The 26,154-nt window shown below is 36.8% G+C and overlaps 1 long non-coding RNA gene across 1 annotated transcript in view; it reads right to left on the bottom strand.

Moving 5' to 3' along the window:
• The window catches only part of LOC126652100 (uncharacterized), an 89,542-nt gene extending 64,126 nt beyond the window's left edge, over positions 1 to 25,416 (bottom strand). Inside the window, exons 1-2 of the long non-coding RNA XR_007631873.1 lie at positions 25,247 to 25,416; positions 25,072 to 25,108 (exon numbers count right to left, since the gene is read on the bottom strand). This is a non-coding gene — a long non-coding RNA (uncharacterized LOC126652100). The remainder of the gene's footprint in view (positions 1 to 25,071; positions 25,109 to 25,246) is intronic.
• Between the last annotated feature and the right edge of the window lie 738 nt (positions 25,417 to 26,154).

Genomic DNA, 26,154 nt, shown 5'->3' with positions numbered 1-26,154 from the left:
TTAAAGGGAATAAAAGAGATGATTACATGGCTGTAGACACATCATCAGAAACATGCCTTGCAGTTTATTTGCAAAGTTCTAAATCAATTCCAGTAACAGAATTGAAAGTCTAAGTGCTGATAACATTAAATTGAATAAATTGAAACCACACAAACCCAAACCTACTAGAGAGAACACAAAGTAAAGGTAACACTTGGTAGTATAAAAATACCATCTTACTATGTATTGTGTGGGGAAAATTGGCTCCAGGGTGCATTTTTTTTATTCTTCCTGTGGCAAAATATAGGGGCAATTTCACAATTCCAGAGAAAGAAAATTATCTTTGCAGAATTTAGAGGCAAGGAAAGGAAGTATTCAGTTCTAATGGATACAGAACCAAAGATCAATTGAATGTATTGGTCAATCTTGAATGTCCAGGAAATCTAATTATTGGTTCTCCCATATATGCTTGCTATTAACCACATCAAGAAGCAAAAACCATTGAGATCACTGTACCTTCAATTTTTTTTTTTTTTTTCATTTTGGTCCTATTTTTCAGTGATGGCAGAATGAGGGTAATACTAAATAGATTTATGGTACAAGAGATTGCTTCTCAGCTTTCTGTTATCAAAATGATTCCCCTTGAATTAATCCAGCTCTGGTTGATGTTCAGAAATCATTGTTTAACTCGGGGTAAGAAAGTTCACAGGTTAATAATAGCTCTCCATCTGGATTTTGTCTTTCACTGTTACACTAAAAAAATACTACAGTGCTCCAGTGATTCTCCTTTTCACCATTTAAGCAGGACTTGACTGATGGAGCTACCCAGTGAACTCTGAGCATATTTCTGACACTTGTAGGTATTTCATCTACTTACTCAACAGTGATTGTTAATTAACTAACTGTAAATTTATCAACAGAAACTCAAGTGCCTGAGTTCTTTCCAGCTGTATGAATAGCAGCAGAATTTCTGCTTAGTGACTTTTTAGTATTTTATTTCCTGAAATCTATTTACCATTCTATTTTCCTTTAATTTAAAGGCCTTTATCTAAAGAATCAAGAAGGGAAAAATCACCCTTTGAATTCCATAACAAAAAAAAACAAAACAAAAAGTGTTTGACTGTTCCTAATTGTTTTTACATGATTTAAAAATAAAACTACTGTAATAAAATTGAATTAGGAAAGATCTCAACAGAGAGAGCTAAACATATCTAAAATTGTTCAGGAGCTGTGGCTTTCTGAAAGGATTACTTTCTCACATTCATACCAGTCTGCCATAGAGATTATGAATTTTTACCTTCTTTATGCTACTGCTGTACTTAATGATCTGAATATTATACTAAGATGGGACATTAAAAATTCTTTGTGTTTTATGAATTGCTTATCAATATAATGTGATGTGATGTTAGGAGTTTTAACAGAATAAATATAGCACTTCTTTCATGGGGGATTGTTCTCCCACTATTCTATGTGCAGTTTTAGTTATTCATAATAATAGAATATCTTTAAAAATCCTTTACTACATCTAAGTGAAAATGTGTTAGAATCATGGTCAAAGGAATGGTAAAAATGTACTCATAAAACACATATATGGCAACACCTTAATTTTAATTGCTTGTTAGTTTTATAGCTCTGAGTTAATAAGAGCTCAGTAGTAGGGACTTTTGTGGTGCTGAATAAAAAATGATATCACCTAGATAACTGTTCATATAAATTAGCAGGAGTAAATTCTGAATATTTAACAGGCAGTTGAAATTGAGTTGTTTGAAAAAGACGTGACTCTGAGACCAAAAAAGCCACATTATTGGTTGCCTGGCCTACTGAAGTAATTTTGGGTAGTTTTGCCCAGTGCTGTATGTTTCTGCCACTCTTGCTATAAGATAATGTGACTGAAATCCCAGTGCAAATATTCTAATCTCTCAAATGACAACAGTATCCAATTCTTCAGAGTTTATTAAATCCTACTACTTATTTATACTAATGTGCAAGTGTTATATTTGTGATGATGCACTAAGTAAGTACAGAACAAGCATGACATTGCAATTAAGAACTTAACCACCTACTTCATCCACAGATGCTGAAAGGCGGGCATCTTATTCTCAAACTGATTTTCACTTGAAAAGAAGGAATGGAAGAACATCCAAGCCTGGTGAGTAATGCCAGTTGCACTCTTTGGGAGTAGGAGGTTGTTAGGGGAAATGAACTAAAAAGAAGGAGAGGCAGGAAGTGGAATAAAGGCACAGAAGAGAAGCAAAGATTAGAAGGATCAGAGTAAAATAAAGTTGAAGTTGGCAGAAACTACAGTGAAGAATTTTACTGGTACAAAAATCACATCACCACAGGCAGGAGCAATGAATTCAAGGATAAGTTTCCCATGTCAAAATCTAGGTGAACAATTTACTTATTTCTTTCTGACTGGCTCCACAGTGCAACCTTCTAGTGAAACTACAGGAAAGATGGATGGATCCCCTTGTGATTTGTGTTATACTGCCTTGGGCAGGACTGTTATTACATCATGTGCAAGACAGGACATGGAGTCTCATTTGTGTAACTAAAAGAGACAGTTAATATGTATTTACATTTATGCTTTAAAAGGAAACATCTTTAAATACACACTTTGTGTATTTGCAAAGAAATAGAACACTGTGAATGTTACAAAACAAATATAAATAGCCACTTAAAAGGACAAGCTTCAAACTATACTAAAAATGACTATATACAACAGATTTGTTTAGCGGTGTTCTCCATTGTTCCAAATGCCAAACAGGGACAGTAAACACCTATGTTGTTGCCTCTTTTAAAATATGCTGATTTATGTCAGTCTTGTTATTAACCCTAATGAGCTACCTTGGGGCTTAATCTGAAATTTCATCTCAAAGAATCCCATACAATGTTATGAGTGTTTGAAAACAGGAGTGTGTCATGGAAGTTCCTTTCAGCCTCACAGAATCTCCCACTACAGGTTTACCATTCCAAACATATGGAAGTTAAGAGTAAACACAAGCAGCAACATAGGCTATTACAAACAAAATATGGCATAGGGCATATTTTCATTCTTAAAAGTAGTACTGATTTCAGAGTAACATACACCCACAAAGCGAACCTAACCCTCTCCATTTTTCTCAGCTTTTCAAACTGTAAAAAATCTATTTCAGTATTCAATGTAGAGTAGGAAAAAAAATTAAAAATGGCCCTGTCCTGTTCAGATATTTTTTGAAAGCACATTTTTGGTAGTTACCAACTAGGATGCACTTCAGTGCTTACTAGTAGTTATCATGCTTACTGCTAAAACCAGCTTGTAAACAACCTCAAAATACATTGGTTACATATTCCTAATTTTAAGTTTGAAGGCACAGTGTTTCAGAATTTACAGCAACCTCTTTCCTTGATCTGTCAGAAAGCTCAGAATACTGGATGGCTTCCTCAGAAAACACTCTAGGGTGAATACACCGCAGCTTTAGGAATAACATCAAATTCAGGTAGCAGTAATAAAATACCTTTAATCTCTAAATTTTTTTGTGTCCTTCATTTCCCAGCATAAGACTGGTGATTCAGAGCACGTGCACCTCAAGATGGATTGACAAAAAGTGGTCTGCCTGTCTAGTTGGCAAAAATATTTTACTTTCAGAAGTTGTTACTATAGGACAAAAAAAATAGCTATCCAGCAATTATGCATCAAAAGTGCCTGTCATATGTCCTTAGACTTGCTGTCTCCCACCAGTAAAATGCCAAAGGGTTGATTATATTCTAGCTGATAGTGCTCTTACACCCAGTGCCTACACTCCTTGTTGTAGCGTAGCACATGATCGTCTCACTCTTCTCCCTCACAGGTGGAGTCTTATGTGTGGCAATAACCAAATACACTTAAAAAAACCAGATTTCTTCAAAATATAGGTAAAACTTCTTAACAGGAGCATTCAATGCCATCATACCTACATGACTGAATATTAACTCATGATGAAAAGGACATAGGCATTTATTGCAAACATTCTGAAACAAATTTGCAAAAGTAAAGACCAAAAGAAACTAGAGGCATATTCAAATGTATTTAAAGCTCCAAAAATAAAAATTGTGTGGATTTCAGAAACTGGAAAGCTAAAGATGTACAAGTCCTATAAATGTTATTTCAGATGTGTGCAGCAGCCATTTTATTTCCTTTAAAAATATACATGGCTCCACCATGAATTTTAAGTGTCTACCAAAACCTGTTCTCCATCTGTTGAGACTAAGAATGGACAAAACACACAGAGATAAAACACTGCATGATTCCACCTCCGTTAAAATGCATTCATGTACATATAGGTGTATGGACATGAACAGTACCTCATAAGTAAATAGAACTACAAAAAGAAGAGTTTAGCTAAGGGTAATATTTTTCACCTATGGTTTTCATTTTATGGCTGGCTGCATTTTTTAAATGTCCTTTTGGCTTGTTCTCAATTGCTTTCCCTATGAATCCAATAAAATCATTGACATTAACTGAACATATAAAAGTGTTGTTATTATTATTACTAATGAGTTATAAGCAGTTTTATTTTACAGAAATGATTTAACAAGAATGGATTAGGGTTTTTGTATCATGTGACTGCTATTAATAGAGATGTTTTAGGTAGCTGAAGCAGATAGGAAGGCAGAAAAGCAAACATACAGATTAATTAAGATTTTTAGCCAGCATTCAAAGAAACTTCCCTTCACAGGTACAGTAAGCAGATTATATTACAGTCACTAACTCTATTCTCAGGAATCATTTCAGTGGCATAAATGATTTAATATATACCCAGTCTACTTAACAAATGAGCTACCATGAGCTACCATGATATCCTAAAATGACAGTCTGCCCCTCTGTCAGCCAGTGTCCTAGCTTATCCTTGTGAACCTATTTCTTAATCAGGAGGCTCCATGGGCCCTCATTTTCCTCTCTGGGCCTGATCCTGACTACTGGATAGACTTCCCAGCTTGACCTTGGACCCACCTCTTCTCCACCCCTGATGCTCTGGGCTGGGGCTGCTCTGGTTGCCCTCTGTGCTGGTGGCCTCTACAGAGAGCACCCACTGCACTTTGCCACATCAGGACACCTCCATGGCCTTCAGATACCTCCTCCTGCCCTGATGAAGAGTCTCAGACTGCCCAACTTGATTGACACCCATGACAATCGTGCACTGGCCTGGTAGTCACTGTAATGTGCATCTTCCCAGTCTCTATCCCAGTAGGGTTGCTTTCTTGCCAGCCTGATTGACAGGCAGGGAGATCGGATGGGCCATGTAGCCAAAGATAGAGTCTAGGGCTGACAGCTCTGAAATGGCTCCATTTGACGATGCAGCAACTCGGACATGTTTGTCAGTAACTCAGAATGCAAGCAGAAAGGGCAGAAATTCCTCAAAGCAATATTTGAAGAAATTTTAAAGAAATGTCCTGTTCTGCAAAGATGCTTTGGTAAAAATTGGATCGCCTTTAAAAAAAACCCCAAACCTGTCTCTATGCATATTCTGAATGTGCTGAGTCTGGAAATAAAAATAGCTGTTTGATGTTTTGTGTTCTCATTTGCCCTGCAACATCACAGATAGAAGACTGAACTAAATTTTCCTCCTTTTTGTGCATCTTCAAGAGGATTTTTCCTACACCTAATCACTTAGATCTGCTGTCAGAGCATGGCTGAATAACAGAGTTTGTTGCACAGCTGTCACTGATGCTCTAATTTGGCTTCTACTAATGGTGAGGATGAACAAGATGGAAAGGAGTCAGCTTGACTCTTAGAACTCACACTGGGTTACTAAGGCTAAACGTTGTAGGAGGAAAATTATGTATAGCAGCTTTGATCCAATTAAGAGCTTATCCCCATGGTCAACATTAAGCATATGCAGAACTTCTCTGTCTTGTAACTTTGCATGTGTGATATATCAATTGGAAAGGGAAGAAAAGCATACAGATGTTATCCATTTTCTGGATAATAGCATTTAAAAAATAAATGTACTCACAGGAAACACAAAGAAGTTAAACTGCTCATTAATCCAGTTGCCTATTTGTTTGGAATTATCTTTTCATTATTATCTTATACATCAGCTTTGAAAAATTTCCATCTCTTCTGTCTAAAAGGGACATCAAGCAATTTCAGCCCTCCATATAGGTCTACTTTGGGTTGTTTTTTTGAATTCAACACAGAAACCACTACATGGTTCCTCAAAGGTTACCCCAAACACTAGTTTGTATTTTTGATTTTCAAAGCACTGACCTGATTTTGGGAGTCTAAAAATTATAAAGTTGGGTAAAATAGCATCTTCTCAATTATATTATAGACTTTTCCCTTCAAGTGTTGCTAATTTACCACACAAATGCTGGTTTTAAAACACTTTCTCCTTCCACTGATGGAATTTTTTCAAAGCCATTACATAAGAACATCAAATATTCCTCACAACCAACCAGGAGGGAAAAGTGAGCACTGACAAGATGCTGACTCTGGTTCTAGCACCTTGCTGACAACTGTCTTCTCTATGCATTTGGCAGGATATACCAAAAAGCCAGGTGACATCAGCAATAATATTTTAGATTGAATGAAGTAATCGAGACATATCCCAGGCTTTAAGAGATAATGTGGATACTCTTAGAATGTAGTAGAAATAAATCAGTGGTGACAGCTGCAAAGGACATTCATTTCTCTAGGTAATTTTTCATTTCTTCTATAATTACCTAAGCAGACCACAGACTAACCATCCAGCTGAGTATTTCTTTTCCTTCTCAAAATGCTTGGCATGAGACAGGAGCAGTTAGTGTGATGGAAACATGGGACTCAGAAAGATGGTCCAGCATCACTTTATCTGAAGCTTAGTTAGTTAATAGTCTGTGTTATGTCGTAATGCTATGCAGTAATTGATTCTTAACCACAGAAACCTACTTCTTGTGCAATGTCTAGTGATTCCACTGCCTGGGTCTGGAGCTCCACAGTATTGCAGAAGTGCTGAGAGATTTATGTTGGAGGTGTAGGGCAATCTGAGCTTTCTTAAATTTGTCTGCCCTGGTTTCAAAGCAGCCCTGTAGTAGCTGGCAGAAATTTGCAGTAATTTAAGATCATTCTCTTGAGCATTCTCTTCAACAGTCTTAAATCTAGGATGTCACTTTTCACACACTCTAGACAATCTCTTATGTTCCGTAGCATGACCCAGATGCTCCTTGTACAGCTTTATTTGAATGAAAGTATAATATTTTAAAGATGCTGTTTATTTAAATATTTTTTAGAAAAAATAAAAATGTTTAGTTAGTGATTTGCAAACACCTCCCCCCCTCCCCTAACTAAAAAGTACCTAAGAAGCCATTGCAAGGAAATCTATGTGATTCAACAAATGTTTTAAATGGACAATTTAACATTAGAGTAAAAAGTCATTTTGGGAGGCATTCTTTAGTCTTGCTCTATGATTTATAGTGAGATACCACCAGTAATTGTAAGGAATATTAACTATAAGGAACTTAATTATTAGTAGAAGGACATGAGTGCTGGGTTTTTCAGTTATTCAAATCAGAAACTGATTACTCCCAAATTTTCTGAGGAATTTACTCCAGTGCTAAGGACATTTGTACAATATACAAACTGAAAAAAACCCCTCACTGTCTTCCAAGATGTAATCTTCCCCTTTTACAAATGCCATCTCTATTTCTAATATGGTTGCATTGTTTCTTCTCAGCAGCAATGCCATGATAAATGTACTGAAATACAACTTTCTGATGGGGAGAAAAAAAGAAATTTTTTGGACACAGTTGTGGTTTTGTCAAATAAAAGTGTCACAGAGAAGCTGTGTGAGAAATGCTGATTAATTCTTTTAAACAGCTGAAATGACAGATTGAATCATTATAGTTGTCAAGTTATACTAAAAAAGTAAGATATTAATACTACTTCCTAATTTGTTCTAAGGACTAAGATAAGAAACAAAAGCTGAAGAACTTGATTTCACGGGGGCATTCTATTTGGAGGCAAACATGTAGTTATAAATCATAATTTTCCAAGCAACAGAGCTCAGAAAACTGTTCTCTTACAAAAAAAGAACATCAGTTTATGTAAGTGAAATTGCTGCTATCTCATTTTGAGGTTTCTTTCATGTCCAGGTGACATATATGTCTTAAGAAATGCATTTCCAATACACAGAAAAAAATAAACTTACTACATGTACATTCAAAGAATCATTATAATTGGTTGGAGTCAAAAGCTATGTAGTGAGAGCCTGAAGAGTTTGATCAGCTCCACTCACTCTCCTGACTTCACTTTGGTCTGCCTACATACAGACCCAAAATAACTGAGGATTGGTAGGAGCTGGTCTGAAGACATGTACATTTATTAGGGCAGATGAGGAAAACTGCATTAAATGAAACACTTCAAAAAATTTGTCAAGTTTCTACTTAAAGTGAATTTGATAATAGATTTCTACTATGGTCCCAACTCCTTTTGCAACCAATGTAGTTACTAAGGCTATTACTAGAATGAATGGATTATTACCAATACTAGAATTTTATAAGACATTGCTTAACTTCAAGCAGTCTCCTAAATGTCTTACTCATTCTCGATCAGGAGGATTTAGGAGTACACACTCAGAATCAGTTTCTTTGCTTTTTTAAGGTTTTTAAGGTTCCCTTCTACTTTGTTTTCAGTTCTACATGTGGTTCTAGAACAGCATATTTCATAAAGAATCAGCTTTACATGGCTCTTTTAGTTTTAATAGGAAGTTTTGCTCTAGCTCAGTTAATGATTCCTTGTGCTTAACATTTTGCTAGAAACACTCAACAAAATTCCTTAAGCATAAATGACATCACATGTAAGTTAGTATACCTAAATGCAAATTTAGTTTGTGTATGTAACAAGATGAACATCTATAGCCATAGTTTGTTGTAACAGTAACAGTAGTCTGATTTCTGTTTGGTTTTATTATAGCAACATTTAAAAGTCTAGGCACATCTATACATTTATGCAGTTTATTTAAATGTAGTTCAGCAACTGTAGGGAATGCTCTTAGTAAATGAAATCTAAAGCTCACATCTAAGCTTTGATTTGAATTTTATGATGAATTTTGACTCCTCAAAGACATGAATTTTTGCAAGTTTCCCATAGAAGGAAGAACTGACAGTACGTGAGAAGAGCCTTCCACTGTATTAACTACATGAATCTGATGTTAGGGTGACAAATCCCTGGTAGAAATATTTTCGAAGAGCCATTGGGAATATCCCAATTCAAGGAGAGATGTGTTTTTGATAGGTATAAGTAAAATATTGACTTCAATGAAAAGCAAAATATAAATCTATATCAATAGGTTGGTTTGCAACAGCACAGGTAGACTAACATCTTTTGAAGCATCAAGGTAAATTAATTGATGCATACACCTTTCTTAAGTGCTTTGGCTTTCATGCTTGGCATCTTCTTCCTATCGTTACAGTATAATAGCAATGAGAGACTGCTGCATATATCAGAATGATAAGTGGCCTCAGTATGTTCATTTAAATGCCCTGTTTCCTAAGTCTGTTACATAAAACCGTTTTTCCCCCTTTTTCTGAAGATCAAAAAGAAATTCATGTTGTATCACATCAAAAGAGACTGGTGAACTTGGAGTTTTCCCATAATTGCAAAGTATACAAGCTGTAATCTTATTAAATAATTCATATCCAAGACAGTGATAATCACAATGTGAAATGACCTAGTATCTATTATTCACAATCCTGATTGTATCTTAGTAAGTATTGTTTGCTTACTGAAAACTTACTTACTTATTTATTGAAGATAATCCTGAATGTAATCTGTGGGAGGTTTTCTCTGTAATACTGTATTTTTCCTATCTATCATTTCAGCTCTTGGAGGCTTTCTAGATTTTAGTCCATGTACTTTTGAATCATATGCACATTCATTATTACCATACAGGAAACAGTACTGGAAGTACCCCAGACCATTTTGGTATATTTCAGTGCTGGAGCAGCAAGTCAAGGCTATTTCTTGCCAAAAATCCACAACCCTTCAATGTTCGTCACAAAAATACAGTTAAATTGGCATTTTTCAGAAGGAGAGACAGGACATAGTGGCTTTTTTCCTCCATTTGTTACCTTCATTGCAGTGTTTAGACAGAAGACTTGTAGGCCAGACCCACTCAGTGTGTTCTTGAAGACGTCTTCTATCCTTAACAAGGATATGAAAATCCATTAACCTCTCTTCCTGAAGGAATTAGCTGATGAAAATTATGCTTCTTCAAGTGCAGGAATTTTTTCTTTCATTCAGAAGCTTTGTTGAGTGGAGAAAAAATATGACGCATGTAGGATCTTTTATTAGAAAGCTGCCCACGTGATGCATTTGTTGTGGCACTAAGAGGCAGCTGCCAGAGACTGGTTTTTCTTACTGAAAGAAGTTTTTGAAAATTATATGTATATGTGTAGCTTTTAAGTATACCAAACATGTACTTAGGATAGTGAAACATCCTCAAACTCTTACAGTAAGTCATAGGTTGCAAAATGTTATTCTAAAGGAACAAAAGAACAGAAATAGGTAAATGTAAATTTACCTAAATTAAAATAAGCTTGCCTATCCCTAAATTTTTGAGGACAGAGAGAGAAGGTGATTTTTTGTATTGCAGTATAAAATTGAAAAGATGATTGTCATGGGTACATTCATCTGGCAGTATAATATCGAGGCAAATCTTCCACAGCAAACTTGTTGGCATATTTATTACATCTATAGCAAATTCCAGAAACAATAATCATCCATGGTTCTCTTCACTGTGTAATGTTGACAAAAGCAAATGAGGCTGGTAACCAGAGTTTTTCCATTCCCTTTGTGAGCACATTTTTAAACAGACTGCAGTGACAGGAGGTGTTCCCCATTCTTCTCCTTCCCCTCTGAATTCACACTAGGGGCCCACCAACATCCTTTGTATTTAAATAACACAACTGAAGATTTCACTCCTGATTGAAACCCCAACATAATTTCCTTTGCCTTTTCAGCAGTCACTGCACTGACAGCATAAAAGAAAATCAGAAATTTGAAAGTCCATTTTGTTTCTTCATCCAGATCATTGCTGTTTATTCAGCATAGTCAATGTTCTGCTGTTCATGTGGATGGATAAACAGGAATGGCCCATGGCAATGTATGAGAGCTACAAATAGGATCAAGACATATTTTTATGATTGTTGGGCTCATATCATTTTCACGGTACAGATTTGAGAGGCTGTTTTATCTGCTTAGCACTGTGTGCTCTGGACATTGATTTTTACATTGAAGCATTCGGAAATGCAGTTTAACCAACCTTTGGGCATTTATCATTGACAACCACTTGTGTGAGAGGCAACTTATTGATCTGTTAATTGAACAATCATTGTCCCATTTTTATCACTTGTGTCCTGTTAGTACCACTTGTACTTTGCGACCCAAAAACCTTTTTTTAAGATCTCACAATCTGCAAAGACAACAAAAGTCTCACAAACAAAACAACAGTAAAAAAAGCTGTAGAAATACATGAATACTTTTCAACAGAAGCTTTATACATTACATAAACTGACCTAGAAACACTGCAAAAGCCATTGCTTTAAGTATGAAATCCCTGCTGTAAAAGAATCATCAAAAGGACATAAATGATGATGAGACTTGCCTTCCTGGCCTTTTCTATAGAGGTGAGTTTCACTTCAGGACCAGTGCAATGATGGTCTATAGACTTTGACACCAACACTTAAAAATGATAGCCAGGTCTGGCTTAATGCTGATATTGCTAACCTATATGTCCCTTAAAGTTCTGAAAGGTTTTTGTATCTGGATTGTTTGTTTGGATTATGGAAGAATAATCAGTATTTTCATTTTACTCCACTTCTTTTCTCTTGCTCTACCTGCCTCTCCAGTGAACTATTTAATACAATTTTCCCTTTGAAAAGGGAGGGCAAGATAGTGTCTGCTTGTGATCACTTATTTGCAAACTGGGAAGATCACAATCAGCCTCTGACACCTCTCTCCATCCCTATCTGAGGAATGAGCAACTGGTTTTGACTGTTAACTGAAGCTGATGGAAAGCTTTATGGTTCCTTAAATGCTCTCAAAATCTTCTGAACTGAAAATGCCAACGTAATGCATAATTCATGCCAGTGAACTTCCAGGTTCCCTGATTTCTACACTGTAATTCAGTTCTCTCAGAACTAGAGATTTTAAACACTTTCTTATGCTACTCCCCTCTTCTCACCATTTTCTTCTGCTTAAAATACCAAAATGTGAAGAGACAGTTGATACTAGAAGGAGGAGTCATACTGGATTCAAAGCAGACAAATGTAAAAGAAATGTCTGCATATATGCACATTTGATCCAGGTTATTGGTAAGGATGAAAATCAGCTTAGTTCCATACATTTATATCAGGATTTACAGGTAGGTTAAACAAGGAAATGTACCACTCTCCCTATCTCTACTCTGTCATTACAGGTACATCAAGGATTTGCGCTAAGCAAAGAATGTTAGAATTTTTAATCACTAAAGTCATAGATGGTACCAGAAAGTATAGTCTTACTGACTGTATCACAGAATAGACAGATGTGATCTGTCTATTAGTTTTGGAGAAGGGAGTTTTACTAAAGAAACAGAGAGTAGAAGTGAGGCAGTATGGACAACAGAACTTTCCCTCTGTACTCCATTTCTATTTGAAGCTAATTCAAGAAAATCCCACACCAATCTGGGGGAATTAATCATTGATATCAAGCTGAACATCCAGAAGGACAAAATTGCTGTATGCCATTCTGAACACATGCAGTCCAAGACAGGGAGACATAACACAAGGGTACTACTTAGTGAACAAAACTTACTAAATGCATCAGAGTTAGTATGAAACATGGAGGGTTTTTTTCAGTTTTACAGTTTATGGTTTTGTGCTTTTGTCCCTGGTCATCAGTGACAACTGCGGGAATACATCCCTCTCTGAATCTGTCTTTGGAGAGGCATCTCTTTTTCATAAGTGTTACACCTGAAAGCTGGGGTCCCCAGACTGTTCCTCAGTGAAGGCTTTAAGATAGGCAAAATAAATATACATTCCTCTACAGGCCTAATAAGAAATAAGTCAGGATTTTGAGAAACATATTCATTAGACTATCTAAGAATCACATTGATTTCAATGAGATGGGATTAGGCTCTAGATAGATATGGTTTGGGGAAAAATTCTATATAAGCAGACATGGTTATTTGCATTATTTGAAGTACAATAACAGAAACCCACCAAATTCAGAAAATCTGTTTATTAAAATTGAACAAATGGAGCCCAGGAAAAGACAAATAGGCTAACTCATTAAATACACTAACAAAGAAAGAGTGACACTAGTCTTATATAGTATCAGTATATACAATTGTTTTCAAAAAATTTGAATGAAGGCATTTTATATTCAGAACTAAAACCTTAGACAATCCTGTTTATCTTCTAAAATACAACTGAGATGAATGTTTGAACTGCAACATGAGACTATTTACATTGTAAGTATTCAACTGCCCCCATGTCAATATAGAGAGAATTAAATCTACAGATTTCCACTAGCACTGAAATGCTTTTCTTTATGACATTGGAAATGAGAACTGCAAATTATTCTTCATCAAACTCAGTTTACAGTCTGTGAACAAATTCTACAAGCAACTCAGATAACTGAGGTCTAACTGAAAATGAAGTCACTAAAAAATCTTCAGTTCTTTTTATTGCACAGGGAAGTGGGAAACTCAAGCTCCACAGAAGACTGCAAAAATGAGTCACTCCAGCTGGAGTATATTACATTCCTAATTAAAGAGCACATACAGTACTGCATGATTTTAGTGCTCTTAAACAATCTCACTGGCCATAAACATTATGCTAATGTCTCTTGTGGGGAAAACCACTTCTGACAGTGACAGTATGTGTTTGGGTGGATAGCAACAACACCACTCTGAGAAGTTTCTTTTCCTACAGATAATTCCATTTCTTTGGTTTCCAGAGAAATCCAAAGCATCTGCTGAGATACTCCTAGATATGAATGAAGAAGTGAAATAATATTGTGCAGAATAAGGTCATTCGCCTATGTGAACTTGAAAGTAACGACTCTGAACTGCACGCTTCCTTTGATTTAAATGCTTAATAGCAGAACTAGGTGATGTTTAGAGAATCCAAAGAAGAATAGTATATTTTCTATCAACTGAGATTACGTATGCACACACATACACAGACACCCTGAAGCATGTGTGGAACACTTCAGCTATTGCTTTTATTTTCTCTTTTATTTTTTCAAGGCCAGTCACTGAACTGAAGTTGCTGAGTTTTTTAGCATCCATCTAATTTTCCAACCCCCATGCGTATTTTTGAGCAATATGAAAGAATTGAAGCTATCACTCCTGATGGCTAGTAAAACACCCATTCTTACAAAACCCAAAACAAATGTGTTTTTTTTTTAGATACGTATAAAGCAAGTACTCATTTAAAGTTTTCAGCTTACTCTTGTCAGTCCTGGTATGTTATCCTGTTGTTAATGTTTGATTTTGTTGTTGTTGTTCTTAGTACCCTTTGATTGACTGTAGAATAGCCCATTGATTCTTATTTGTAGAAAAGCACTTCTTACTGAAAAAACTTCACTTTCCCAGTGCTTCTCAGGTTCTTTCTAACTCTGAACAGACTCATTAATTTGGAATGTGAATAATTTGCAATACGTAGGATGTATCTGTTCTTGAACAGTACAAAAAGCAGAAAATTCAGGAAATATACTTGCTGAACCTGAGTGCATCAAATAACAGACCATAATTGTGGTTTTGAACTGATAGAAGTTACTGACTGAAGCAAATGAATACCAGATTCAAATAGGACCCCTAATTAAAGATACCTGCAGTGCTGTGTCGGTGTCATGTCAGTCAAATAGATTCCTGTGTAATCAGGCGGAAAATTTTGCCAAGCACCTATGTTAACAAAGAGAGGCACTATATTGTTAAACAAGTTCCATAACTCCATGACAATCCCATATATTAATTTTTTTGCTGAATTGGGAAAAAAAGCAACAACACAGAATTCGAAAAAAAAAAATTACTTAAAAGGGAATAAGAATGCAGGTGTTTCCCCAGCCAGAATCAATTGTTAAATACAGACCTGAGCTCTCCCTTGGACAACAAGACATGTCCTTCCTTTATGTTCCCTCCAACTGCAGCCTGGACATAAAAATATTTCCCTAATAAGTGAGGTATACACTTGAGTCTTATCACAAAGCAATCAATCCAACTACTAGTACTACTTTGGGGGCAAAGATCTTAGCTCTTTGGTTGTGATACAAGAGGAGTTACCATCATCATGAGAGGTTCAGCCAAACAGACTTCCCCTATGTGAGCAGGAGTCGATAATTTTCCTTCTTTATTTGAAGTAAGATTATGAAAATTTGGGGCACAGATCACCTAAGCTTGGTTATGCTCCATCCTTCCAGGTGAAAATGTTCCAAATGACATAAATATATCTGAATTACAGCAGGAATTTGTATGACATACACCCAATAATTAATAGTATGCCAATAACCAAGTTCAGTTATAACGTCAGTCTTTTCCCCCTTTTTCCCAATGAAAAATTAATTTATGCAAACTAGAATAATTGCAGGAAATGAAAACAAAAAATATCTGTCCTTCCATAGTCCACTGACTAGAATATGATCCTAGAAGGCCATGAAAAGCACCAGGACACATAAAAATCTCTCTTTAAAATTATTTCCACAGTGATATATACTACTTTGAGTTTTATCTTCTTACTAGAGACTATATTTCAGAAAAAATTTGTCATTCACTTAATTTCTTTTAAATGTACAATGATATGCATCAGCAGTAACAGTAAAATTGATTTACTTGTTCAACCAAATTCAGCACTTGGAGAGTGATGAATATCCTCTTTTTGCCTGGTTTCAGTTACAGTTTTCACCTTTTGCCAAATGATAAAATGTATCTGATTTCAAGCCAAATTTTGTGAGTAAAATGAATTTAGACTTACCTGTCATGCTATCACTTCTCCAGTAAAAAAACTCTTTCATGTTGTGTCTTGCAGGAGAATTGATTTCTTATGAAGTGTTCTGCTGTACACAGGGCCTTAAAACCACCATTTAATATCAAGAATTTCTATAAACACAATTCAACATGTAATTCAAAATGTAAGCATACTAACAAAAACAATTGCCCTTGTCCTTACGGAGGACTTCAGCTTGCCAAAAATCAACTGGGAGCACCACACAACTAGTACAATCCAGGACAGAGGATTCCTAAAATCCTGGATAACAACTTTATGGAACAGGCCCTAAGGAAGCTGACTGGGAAAAATGCCCTCCTTGATCAATAGAGTGGCTCTCGTAAGTGAAGTGGAGATTGGTGGCTTCTTGGCCACAGTGACCATGAGGTGATGGAGTTTAGGATCTCTGTTGACGGGCAGAAAAGTGCCAGTGAAACCTCAGGTCTGGACATGAGGAGAGCAGACTTCAGGCTGCAGAGGTAATTAATAATTAAAGTCCCTTGGAAAAATGTTTTTACAAGTGCTGGGGTCCATCAGTGCTGGTCACTTTTCAAACCACCTCCTGCGGGCACAGGAGTAGGCAATTCCCAAATGCCAAAAGTCAAGTAGGAAAGACGGAAAGCTGTCTTGTCTCAGCAGGGATCTTCTCTTGGAAATAAGGCAAAAAAGGAAGGTGTGTGCTGAGTTGAAGCAAGGTCAAGTGACATGGGAAGAATACAGAGAATCTGCTTGCCAGTGCAGGGAGAAAATTCATGTAGCCAAAGCTCAGCTGGAGTTGAAGCTCAACAGAAATATGGCAGACAATAAAAAGAGGTTTTTCAAATATAATAAGGGTTATGGACAGTATAGAAATATCCTTGTCCCATTACAGGATGGGATGGTCACTACACAATCAGGGCCAGAGACAAGGCAGAGGTATTTAACACTTTCTTTGCCTTTTTCTTCAATAGGGATGAAGGACCAAGGAGGACTCAGTGCCCTGAACTGGAGGACCACGACTGCAAGAATGATCAGCTCCCAACTGACCCTGAAATTCTGCAGGATCTGCTGCTCCAGCTGGATCCCTACAAATATATGGGGCCTGTTGGGGTTCATTCCAGAATCCTCAAAGAGCTGGCTGATGTTATCCCAAAGCATCTCTTGATTATTTTTGAGAAGTTTTGGGAATCTGAAGAGGTCCCAGCTGACTGGCAGCTAGAGAACATTGTCCTGATTTTCAAGAAGGGCAAGGAGGAACCTGGAGACTACAATCCTGCCAGTCTCACTTCAGTGCCTGATAAGTTATGGAGAAGATTATTCTGGGAGTTATTGAAAAACAACTAAAGACAACACTGTCATCAGTCACAGACGGCACGGCTTCATGAGAGAACTGCTTATCAAACCTGACTTCCTTTTATGACAGAGTATACCCACCTACTTGATCAAGGGAAAACAGCTGATGTAATCTTTTTGGGTTTCAGTAAAGCTTTCAATTCTGTCTCTCACAGGATCCTTCTGGACAAACTGTCCAGCACAGCTGGATAAACACATCATGTTGTGAGTGGGCACTTGGCTCATGAGTCAGCACAGAGGGTAATAGCAAATGAGGGAACATCACACTGGTGACCTGTCATTAGTGGGGTTCCACAGGGCTCCATCTTGGGCCCTGCGCTCTTCAACATCTTCATAAATGACTGGGATGCAGGAATGGAAGGTATACTAAGCAAATCTGCAGATGGCAGAAAACTAGGAGGAACTGTTACTTTCCTCAGGGGCAGAGAGGTCCTGCAGAGAGACCTTGACAAATTAGAGGACTGGCCAATCACCAACCATACAAACTTCAACAAGAGAAAGTTGTGGATTCTACATCTGCATGGGACAACCCCAGATACATGTACAGACTGGGGAATGAGGTGCTGAGAAAAGGAAGCTGGGGATCCTGGTCAATGGCAAGTTAAATATGAGTCAGCAGTGCCCTGGTATCCAGGAGGGCCAACCATGTCCTAGGGGGCATCAGGCAAAGCATCACCAACGAGGTCGAGGGAGGAGATTGTCCCACTCTGCTCTGCACTGGTGTGGCCTCACCTTGAATATTGTGTGCAGTTTTAGTTGCCATAATATTCGTCTATTAGAGAGCATCCAAAGGAGGGAAACAAAGATGGTGAAGGGCTTTGAGGAGAAGCCATGTGAAGAGCAGCTGATGTCACTTGATGTGTTCAGCCTGGAGAAGAGGAGACTGAAGCAAGACCTCATTGCAGTTACAACTTCCTTGTGCTGGGAAGAGGAGGAACAGACACTGATCTTTTCTCTGTGGTGAGCAGGGACAGGACCTGAGGAAATGGCCTGAAATTGTGTCAGGGGAGGTTTAGGTTGGATATTAAGAAACTGTTTTTCACCCAGAGGGTGGTTGGGCACTGGGACAGGCTCCCCAGGTAAGCAATAACAGCACGAAGCCTGGCAAAGTTCAAGAAGTGTTTGGATAATACTCTCAGGCACACAGTGTGACCTTGGGGATGGTCCCGTGCAGGGCTAAGGGTTGTACTGGATGATCTTTGTGGGTCCCTTCCAACTCAGCTTATTCTGTGATTCTGTGAAAACACATGAATATATTTTGTTCTACAAGTTTATTCTTAAGTTTGAAAAGTCTAGGGCTCAGAAGTAGGGTACCACATGTAACCCTAATTAGCCATTTAAGCAATGCAAAAGTAATTTCCTGCAAGATCATGACTATATTTACCCATTAGACAGCTTAATCAGGGCAGAAAGTAGACCTGCTCTAAGGATGAATCAAAGATGTGTGATGAAGGAGCCTTGTTACAAGACTTAATTGCAGATTTTGGAAAGAAGAAAGTCATAAAACATGAATACAAAAGATAGTCTCATACTGTCTCATACTACGGCAAACTTACTCTGGGGAACTGGATCCCTTTGTTTTCTTTTGAGTATCTAGAGTCCTCCATACAGATCAGTTCCCAGAAGTTTTGATCAGGTTAGCAGATGTAGAGTTAGCGGATTTGTCTTCCAGACAACATCGAGTCATCTTTTGCATTTCACATACATATAGATCCAGTTTCTATTCCTTAGGGCCTGCCTCTGTGTCATGGAGTTAATGTAATCCTTGTTTTCATACACAAGGATCCCACAATAAATTAACTGCAGTACTGCAGTAATGTAGAATAGCACCTGAATAAATTTCCAGTTCTTTCTTTCACGGAGTGTTTGAGTAATGTGCAGTCAACAAGGTATGACACCACACACTGTACAACATGCACAAAGTATCGAATTAAGGTTTTTAGGGCAACATTTATTATGACATTTCCTATATTGTGAATTCTGGTCTCTGCAACCCTAATGTTCTTTTAATATTGTTTTTCAAGATAATGTTTTTATAAAAATGCAATCTAAGTACCTATCCATATAATAACATTTTGTTATTTTGCCAATGTCAAAGTCAAAAGAAATACTGGGATTCCTGAAGCAAGTAGCTAGTGATTTTTTGAGTGGAATATATATATAGCTCTTAAACTAAAGAAGAAACTTTACACTCATAAAAAATTTCATTAAGTCTTCATGGAAACATGAATACAGATTGTGGAAAAGAAAAAGAATATCACTAATATCACCCTCAGATTTTAGAAATATGATTATGTGTTCTATTGCCTATAGGTTTTATAACTTATTCATTCATCCCATGATGTTCTCTTTATCTGCATCAGGCTCATATATGAATACATATATTTTTTCCATGACTATCATAATGCATTAATTGATTTCAATCAGAACAAAGTTTAAAATATTTACATACAACTCTAGTAGAAAATTTTACTTGTAGTCCTCTCTCAATAGAGCTATGCCAGGGGATATTGTGTTTATGATAAAAAATGAAGGGATGAAACAGATTGTGCATTTCTTGCAGAAGCATTAACATAAAGGAAAGGTAATAACTTTCAAGTATTCTGGCTGGTTCATCAACAGCTGCACTTAATTTGCCCTTCCGCTAATTTGCAGTGCTTAAAAACCTACCAAATGACACTTCTAATCGACAGCATACCCTGTGATTATAAAATGATTAAACTGTATGATCTCTCACTGCCTCGTAAATACTTTCATCACCTTTTCCAACAGAAATTAGTCAGAATTCTTTCTTATGCATGTATATTGTGTGGTTTTATTGAGTTAAATTTCAACTTCTAAACTTTCAACTGCAATTGTCAATTTATTATCATTATCTAAGCAGTACAGCAGTTATTTCTGTTAATGTTTCTATATTTACTAAAGCAGATAGTGTGAATGAGGTTGGCCTAAAAAGAGCAAATAGAGGTGCCTATTTTATTAGCAAATGCTTTTTGAAATTCTGTACCAGGGCAATAGTACTCCTAGATTTTCCATTGCTTGTTCACTGAACTTGAGGCAAGCTATTACAAGTGAAAGCAACCAGAGGCATCTCTCTTAAAACCAGCTGAGACAGAGTCATTTCAGACAGTTATTTGAATGCCAGACTCATTTGGATAGCTTTCACCTTATTCAGAGAAGATTAAGTCTAGCCCCTTGGTGACCTTTTCTGACAAGTATCATAGAACAGTTGAGTTTGGAGCAGACCTCTGGAGATCATCTAGTTCAACCTGCCTGCTCAGACCAGGGTCAGCTGGAGTCCACTCAGACTTTTAATGTCTCCAAGGAGGGAGATTCCTTGTGCCAGTGCTCATAGTAAAAAAAGTTTTATTATGTTTAAGTGGAATTTCAAGTGGATCTCAATGGAGTGTGATGGGTCTCAATACTTTTGAGAACAAAAAATGCCTCAGGCCACGTGTCTGTTGCTTAACTCAGGAAAGCCTGTAGCTATGTCGTTTGCTTTAGACTTACTGGGTTTTTATTAATGGAAATTTAACAGAAGATGAACTTTTCAAAAATCTCAATAGATGTCCACTCCTATCTTTAGGTATATAGCACATTCAAAGGAATTCAGCTTTTATCAGTCTTTAAAACAGGATGATCTCCCTTTATGTGGTGCAGTGTAACATTCACACTCATGTTAATTTGTTGCAGATTGATTTAGTATGTAGCTGAATGATATAAGTATACATCTCCTGTATCCTTAATTCATGGAATTCAAGCATTTAAATCAAGAAGACATATTCCAGAAGAAAGTTTCATTCTTGAATATGGTTTTTGGAATATCACTTTTGTAATGCAAATATGAGAATAAGCAGACTGAAGGTCAGGTTCTGAATGTAATTTTGGTCACTAAAAATAAATCATGAAGAATATTAATTTGAAGCAAAGGATGCTGATTTCTGATTTAATTTTAAAATTCCGTAAGGGTCATATTCTGTAATATTTGTCTTTCATTTCAAAGAAAATGAACAAAAAATATCACTTTGCAAAAATAATTTTGAAAACAGGTGGGTTTTTTCCTTTCTTCTCTGCTGCTCTTTCTGCAATTGTTTTACTTTGTATATGTGTGCTTTTCCATTATACGGAAGGTATTCCAGTTTACAAAACATAATCCAGCCAGGAAACAAACTTATTTACTCACAACCAATGACAACTTGTAAAACATTTCAAATAACTAAAGGTTTTAGTGAACTTTCAGGAAGAACATGGGTAAAGGGTTTTGTAATTACTGTCAAATTCTAAGCAACTGTAATCTATACTACAAAACCTTCTACAGAAGGGAAGACAGAATACGCAGACAATTCACAGTAACTCCAACTGAATTTTAGATTTGGGTGTGCCCTATCTGCCTTCCTTTCTACACAAGTGCTATCAAAATAGAGGTCACAAGTATTTGCATTGTAAAGGAGTGCCTGAACCATTTTTAGAGTGGCAAAATACAGAACAACTGGAACAAGGCTTTCTATATCCCAGCCTTTCTACCTCTGTCTTCCCTTGTTACCCCTCAAGGGTCCATCTAGACAGAGGTGATTGATTACTGTATGCTGCTTGTTTGGTTATTCACTGGGCATAAAAAAATTAATTCCCTCTGCCCTCCACCATAAGTCTTCTGAAATTGTAAAAGAAAATATTTCACTTTATGTGCTAATACTCGTGGGATTTTTTTTCTAGTTAAAAAATGTCATTTTAGAGCTGTTTTTTGCAATAACTCGGTCAAAAATGTCACAATAAGACTGTACAAGATACTACAGTTATTGTGGAAAGACTGATTTTCTTACTTGAAACTTATCAGCAGAAATACTTCAATCAGTTTAGCAGATCTGTACTCTTACAGTCTCTCTTAAATGTCAGTGTAAGTTTCCTGAAGAACGAATCATAGTGTCACAGAATGAAGAGTTTTAAAGTGAGTCTGTGGAGAGAGAAGTACTGGTGAAACTTGAAGGAGAAGTCCAGTGCATCAAAGATTGCCTGCAGACTGAAAAGTAAAAATGCCAGGCAGATCCTTTGAATTGGGTATAAAATACAAATATCACCACATTTTACTCCTTTTTTCCATTGAAACCACAACTGAGTGCAAAGCATAGACAAGAGATGTTATAAATGCCATGGAGTTCCCAGGATCAGTTCATATTATCCCCCGCATGAATCTGAGAGGCAATGGCTAAGCAGTGGTCTATTTTCCCTAGATTGCTCTGCAAACCACACTGGATATAGAAAACTGTAGCCTGTTTTCAGATGCAAAGTCACCTCTTTCTTGTTTGAATACATTAGCACAAGAGATTTTCCTCCCTGGGCCTCCACACTAGCAGAGTTTGTTCAATGTGACTTTAATTTACACACTGACTGTACACTTCAATTTACACACTGAGAGCCTTGATTGTGGTCATGAAGTAATGAAAAATGTAAAACTCTCCTTAAGCAGAAGATCTGGAAAGCAACATTGTGTTTCCTTGGAAAGAAATGGTGGGCATAAACGGGGGAGGGGGGGACAGAAGTGGAATGAGTAGACTGGACAGATTGGTTCAAATCTTGGATTTTCTACATTTTGTACCATTTCACTATAGAAAGCTTTGTGTTACTTACACAGAACAAGGCCTAGCCTCTAGAAAGAGAACTGAAATTGTAAGTGAAAGTTGAATTTCAAATATGAAAATCATAATGGTAAACCGAAAGCTCTGATCTTAGGATAGCATGGAAGAAGTGCTCTACCCTTAGCAGGTCTCTGCTTTTTCAGGATTCTCTAGTACTTGTTCAAACAGGGAAAATAGAAATAAATCTAAAATATCTGTTCTGGTGTTTTAATTCTTTTGGATATCCCAGGGGACATCTTATGCCAGCTTTATGACAGTCATTTGGCACAGCAGTAAACTCTCATTGGTTTCTGAATAAAACATGTGCCTATTCTGTAGTTCTCAAACAGTTCACATTATGTCAAGTACTTCACATTTAATGGAGAATGTTAACTACACTCTGCCTGCTTGCCAGGGCTTCAGCTAGTTAAGATTTTAATTAAATTTTTAGAATCTATTTATTTATTTATATTCCAACTGAAGTGACCCTGTATAAATTCCCTTTTCTGAAAACAACATTGTTATGGGCCTGTAGGCGGCTGAGGAAAATAGGGTGAGTGCCTTGTAATAACACAACACAGGAAAAACCAGCACTCAGGGCTGAATGGAGAGAAGAGTCAGACAGATGGGAAGGAGAAGTGGGGACAGGAACAAAAACATCTCGATTTTCTTTTTAATACTGTACCCATAGATACTAGGTCTGTAGCCAAATATTCAAGTTTCACAATATCTATCCTAATTATAAAATAACAAGAAGAAGATTTTTTTTCATTGTACATTATTCTAAATGCAAAGCAAAATGTCTCTCAAGGTCTCTTGACCTTTAGCAATACCTCAGACATTCAGTTCTTTCATAACAAGAGTTACTGGGCATCATTAATGGAATTATGGAAGCCCACAGCATGATCTGACATGAATGCAAATGACTGAGTCAACGCACAGAAGAGACAAGATTTAGGATGTTTAATTCATTCCTATAGACTCCTTATGTTTTTAAAGCCTTTGCACAGTGTACTCCACACAAAGGTGTATGACACTGGATGTGGTTTGTGTTAATTTTTTTGATTTCTTTGAAGGAGGAATTGCAGGTGGAGAGGAAGAGAGCAAAAGGTCCTTTCTTGGACAAAGAGAAGGGGCACTTGACTAATGCTGGCAGCAGTAGAATACAGAGGACAGAAGTTGTGAAGGCTGCTTGGAGTAAAGGCAGTGAAAGTGGGGGTCATGTAAACTGATGTCATCCAGCAAACAGGCATCTCAGGTAAAGGAAACATCTGAACCATTAGACTTTCTCAGTGACTCACAGCAATGCAATGCAAATTCATTAAATAATCAAATGGCAGCAAAAGGATGAAGTGCTAATTAAGGACATGACATTCAAAAGTTAGTTCTGAATTAAGTTTTGTTTGTATATTTTCTTCTTAAAAAATAGACACATATATATAGTCATGTGAGCTGAGTGCAATGGTTATGGAATTGTCTTTGGAGAGGATCTGATTTCTCCATTCTGCAGGCTGGAAGGTCATTGCCTAGATTGCTGTCATTTTCTGAAGTTTATTTTGTCCCTAGACATGCACAATCATGCTCAGACTTTTTCACACTGTACTCAAATCCTCTTCCATAGCAATGTGGTTGGACTCTGGTGGAGTCAGTTTCTTCTCCACTTCTGTGTTTATATTGTGCAGCATCGCTATGATCTGAGAGTATCTGAAAACTTGGACAGGGCCTCATTCCCCTCATTACTTACTCTACACATAAGTTATAAATCCCTCTCAGACATACAGAAGACTTAGACAAAGATAGTGGAAAAGAGTTAATGCAAGTAAATAAGTGTTCTAGTATTCAGTGAATCATTAAATTAGTCACATTGTACAGAGTGAATTAGATTATTTATGCTGCTATGTATTAAGAGTAACCTTAGTAAGAATAAAGCCTATTTTAATACTGATCCTAAATAAAGTATAAAAACATTTTTCCTCAGCTCATGTATCACTGCTAGTTCAGGATGGAACACAAGATTTTCTTGTTATGGATTATTTTGAGGTTGAATATTTTCTCTCTATTTCAACAAGTAAAAGGAGGCTTTTACTTGCATGTGATTTTAATTCTCATCTGATATTTCCTGCAAAAGAAAACATCAATACAGAATACAAAACACCCATATAGACAAAAAAAATGAGGTTACCCAGAACAGGACGCATCCTGGACTTTGAAGTATCAGTCTGAAAGGAGAAAGATGGGGTTTCAGTCTGTTGCCCTGAATGAAGCAGGTCCCCAGACTTAAGCCTCAGGCCTAAGTATGATAGAAAGAATTAGGAATTGTTTATTCTCTGGGAAGTCTCCTCCCGGTCCATTCTTACCTTTTCTTACAGAAGTTCCATCCTTTATCTGCGACATAGTCCTAAGGGGAAGATTTTCAGTTGTTGTTTTTATCACTTGTTTAGGTTAAATTGAAGCAAAAATTAAACCCAAGCAAAAGCCTCATTTTGTTCCTTTTCCATTACTACTGACAACAAGCCTGCACAATCAAGTCCCCATAGAGCTACAGATAAAGATCAAAATAGATTGCTTCCTGCTTGAAGTAAGTGGAACCAGGCAAAGAGTTGTAACTCAGTCATAATTCCCTTCTTGACCAACTCTCTGGGTATTAGAGCAGCGTCTAACCCACTTTCAGGACATATAAATTCACCACATCACTGTTAATAATTGCTATGGGCCTTTGTGATTTCTTCTGTCATTTTATAAATATGAACAAACCCACCGTGCTCTGATCACTGAATCAGCATTTATAACTTTGATGATATTTCCAGTATAATATGTATCGTAGCCTCTTGGTACTGCTTCAATCCTACACCGTGGAGCCATATTTCTCTTTCCTTGCTGTGCATGTATAAAATACTGGAGAGGGAGTTGGCTTTCAGTATGAACAAAGGTTATTTGGACACTGAAAGGCACTTTCTGAAAGAAGTTTATTTGAAACATTCTTTAAAAGGAGGAGTGGTACCAATAAAATGAGGGTTGTTAGTAAAGCTCAAGAGATGTAAACCTAAAGCTATGCCCTTGAATGTTTCCAGTTTCACAAAAAAATCACCTCCAGGATGTTTTAGAAAGTAACACTAGTCTAAATTTTGTGGTTTTCTTCAATAAGTATTCAGATTGAAGACTGCTCCAAAATAGATGTTTCCTAATAGAATGGTGTCAGTAAATTACTAGAGGGCCCACTGGCTACTACTTCTTTTGTCAGTGATACTCTTTTTCACAGTAATTA

The sequence above is a fragment of the Myiozetetes cayanensis genome, unplaced genomic scaffold (genome assembly GCF_022539395.1).
Source record: "Myiozetetes cayanensis isolate MyiCay16 unplaced genomic scaffold, myiCay2020 scf7, whole genome shotgun sequence".
Classification (NCBI taxonomy): domain Eukaryota; kingdom Metazoa; phylum Chordata; class Aves; order Passeriformes; family Tyrannidae; genus Myiozetetes; species Myiozetetes cayanensis.
The sequence above is the reverse complement of the archived record's forward strand: the minus strand, read 5'-3'. Positions and strand labels throughout refer to the sequence as shown.